The sequence below is a fragment of the Prionailurus bengalensis genome, chromosome D4, assembly GCF_016509475.1.
Source record: "Prionailurus bengalensis isolate Pbe53 chromosome D4, Fcat_Pben_1.1_paternal_pri, whole genome shotgun sequence".
In the NCBI taxonomy this organism is placed as follows: domain Eukaryota; kingdom Metazoa; phylum Chordata; class Mammalia; order Carnivora; family Felidae; genus Prionailurus; species Prionailurus bengalensis.
Window position 1 is genome coordinate 63,646,322 of NC_057359.1, and position 3,997 is coordinate 63,650,318.

Sequence of the window (3,997 nt, forward strand, 5' to 3'; positions counted from 1 at the left end):
TTTAGTGTTTGTGTTTTTCTTGGGCAGTAGGTGGTTTGGGTTTGGATATTGACTGTTTATGACACTCGGCTAGGAAAGCTGGCCGCCCAGGATTGGGGGGCTGCAGCCTGTGGAACATTGTGGAGGAAACCACTAGTCCCATGGGAAGCTGGGTTTAGGGGAAGGTCCTTTAGCTGGGAAGAGCAGGGAGTGCCTAGTCCCAACTAGTTTGAAGTCCTGGCAACATGGAGAGCTCTTATAGTCATTTTGAGATAATTATCAAAAATGGTGGTGGTTTTTGGACAGTCTGGCTTCTTTTTACAGACAAAGCCAATGAATGGACTTCAGGGATACCCATAAATTGTATACAAAATTTTGTTTGTGTTGTATGTACATTATTCATAGCTTTTTTCAGATTCTCAAAGGAATTTTGAAACTTCACAAATCCCAAAGAAGTTCAGACTTACTGCTGTAGATCCATAAGGAACTTTTTAGACAATTTCTTTAATGCCTAAATAGAATGCCAATTTCAAAGATTATTGGAAAAGTACTGGAGTCTTCTCTTTTTCTTTTTTCAGGTCTTATGGGGGATGGTCTCTTTTTTTCTTGACTTTCCTTTGTTATCTTGGAAATTGTCTTGGTAATTTGGACCAAAGTCTGGGTTGATCTGCTTTAAGGCATGTGTCTTTACATCTTACCCTCTAACTTCTGTAGGGATCTTTTTCAAAGGTGCTCAGCCATTTCTGCTAGTTGTGGCATTCGTACATGAATTTCCATTGGGATTCCTTATTTATTTTCTTAATCTCAATCCAGATCCAAAGGCATATTTTTCCTTTGAGGGCCGTTCTGTGCACGTAGTACTCTATGCGTGTCACTTGAGTAATGAATGTGATTTGATCTTGTGGCGATTCAGGGGGAGCTTCTGGACAATAGAGAAGTGGTCATCGGGCTTCTTTTAGAACTAACTGGGATGGTGATGCTCACTTCTTGAAGGAAGCTGTGTGCTGCTCTCATCAGTTTCATGGTCGTTTGCTGGTGTGGAATGCCTTTACGCTTTGGTTACTAATTTTGTTGAGGACTGTCGATTGATAGATAAAGCCAAGTACCAGTGAGTTTGCAGAAAAATTTCGACTACTTGTTAACCATGAAACCTGACTTGAGACAATAAGACAGCTACATTGAGAGGATGTAGACACTGGTGGGTGGGGTGCATGTTGGATTGGTTTACACAGTAGGAAACCCCTGGTGTAGAAATAACCTCAACATTTCCTGGATCTGTCATCGTCCCACCACAAAGAAAAATTGAGCTTTACTTTCTGGAGGTTTCTGTTCAAGTTTGGTCTCTTCCTAATACTAGATATCAAGGTCTTATTTGTAGCATACTTCACAGATACTAAAATAAGGACACGGAAAGAACAGTGTCTTAACGTAGTTCCCAGTCCCCAGCAGAGGGCCTGGCACACAGCACTCCAGGAAGGTCCACGTGGTAGGTTAATTCAGCTCCTTGCTTCTGCTAACAGGTCCTCTGAAGTCTGCTGAATTGGACCAATGTGTAATTGAAACCCTACTCACGTTTTTTCACCGTCCAAGTGGAAATAATTTTTCCTCATATATATTGAAGTTACTCTTCAAATTTGATTTTCCTAAAATATATTACTATATTTTAAATTTCCTTTTGTAGTGATAACAAAAGGAATTATTATGAATTCTAAAACTACTACCTCTGTTCAAGGCAACCCATGATAGCTAGGGTGTCTTCTGTAGGTTTAGTCTTGTTTTGAGGGAAATTATAGATAAAGTTGGAAGCAGTACATTTGCATTAATAAAATGCTATGCTCTGAGGATTCCAGGTTACTAAACTCTATGGAGTAGAATGATTGGAAAGATAGGATGTGGGAGCTGAAAGGAACTTTAAATAAACCATGTCCTTATTTTAAAGAGGAGGAAAGCGGTCCCAGGGCCAGTTTAGTAGTAACAGCAGAATCAAAATGTGGCAATCAGACCTCTGTTTTCTTTTACCCTAAGTGGAGACCTGTACAAATAAGAGTGCATGTTATCAGGAAGATAATAAATTAAAATACTTTGAGTCGTCTTAGTCTTTTTGAAGACACACACGAACCTAGTATATTTATCTTTTTTTTTTTTTTTAAGTTTATTTTGAGAGAGCGAGAGTGTGCACAAGTGGGGAAACAGCAGAGAGAGAGAGAGGGAGAGAGAATCCCATGCTCACAGCAGAGTCCAGTGTGGGGCTTGATCCCATAAACCATGAGATCATGACCTGAACTGAAATCAAGAGTCGGACGCTTAGCTGACAACCACCCAGGTGCCCCAAGGAAGACAAAGTTTTAAATATGCTAACATTAAAAAAGTCTTAGCTAGGTCTCTGCTGTGGACTGAATGTGTACCCCCAAAATTCGTGTATTAAAACCCTAATCCTCAACGTGATGGTATCTGGATATGGGGTTTGGGGGAGGTAATTAGGTTTTAGTGTTGAACTCTCATGCTGGGATTAGTGCCCTAACAAGAAGAGATGGGAGAGTGCTTGCTTCCTCTCTGCTTTACACACACGCATGTGCGCGCGCGTGCGCGCGCACACACACACACACACACACACACACACGGTAAGTGTTTTTGTCTCCATAGTACCTGATGTGCATTTATCAGAATACATGCCACATTGTTTTGCCAGTTTGTATCTCCCCACTGGACTGAGCTCTGTGGGGTCAGAATCTGCTGTTTGTCTTTCTCTTTCCAGCAGCTAGCACAACATCTGGCTCAAAATACGCATCCAATGAATGACTGAATGATGCAAAACAACCTTGGGTAAGCTGGTGGTTGAATTAGATTGCCATAGATTTGTATTTGTATGATATTCAACTTGGTTATATTCCCAAAGAATGTGTGTGAAGAATGCATCCTGCTAGCAGGTTCATGATGGCAAGGTTGCCAGCCACGAAAAGTGCGGGGTGTGTCACAAACTGCAGAGTGCCTGAGACTGTGGGACTGCTGCCTGATTTTCAGCTGTATTTGTACCAGTTCTTGGTTGGGCCAGAAAGCCAGAGATGCCTAAAACAGCTGTTTCTGTGAGCCTCGGGGGCTACAGTGTTGAGTTCAGTGGTGCAGTTAGTGCATTGGCTTCCTTTTCTGTGGAGCTGGGGACCAGGCTGAGGCAGGGGCTGGGGGAGCTGTGGCAGACTGAAGGGGGGTTGGAGGAAGGAGAGGAGTTGTAAGGCAATGATCAGAATCCTGGCAATGGACAATGGCTGTTCTGGAATTGTACCACCTGTGTGTCAGTCTCATCCTGCCACTACTCTCACTAGCTGTGTGACCTTGGGCAACTTCCATAATGCCCTGAGTTGTAGTTTTGCCATCTGTAAAATGGAGTTTAAGTTTTTTAACGTTTATTTTTGAGACAGAAACAGAGCATGAGTGGGAGAGGTGCAGAGAGCCCGATGCAGGGCTTGAACCCATGAACTGTGAGATCATGACCTGAGCCGAAGTCAGGTGCTTAACCAACTGAGCCACCCAGGGGCCCCATGGAGTTTATCTACTTTAGACCAGGTCTAGAGAACCTGTGCCATGGGGTTCTAACGAAGATTAAATAAGTGCTCAGTAAATGTTAGCTATGACAGTATTGTCTGTTCATAGGTAGGGAAAAGGGCAGACTATGAGAAGGTCTTCGAGCTTAGAGAGCATGCCCATCTTCACTGCTGTGTCTCTAGCACTTGGCTGTTTAACAAGCAGAAGGCTGTTGAATTACCACATGAGGGTGGTCCGGGGAGAATTTTTTAGAGATCTCTCAATGTTGTGGATTTTCCTAGAATGTCTTTCAGACGAAGTCACTTCGATTCTACTTTGTGATGCCTGGGCTCGAATTTTCTCAGTATGTTTTGGGACCATGTTATCTCAACTAGGTAAATGTATAAATCACAGCATGATTGGGTCTCCTATGAGGAAGGGGCTGGTACCATGCCTGTATTTGAATCCCCAAAGATAATGCCAGCAGTACATTGGAAAA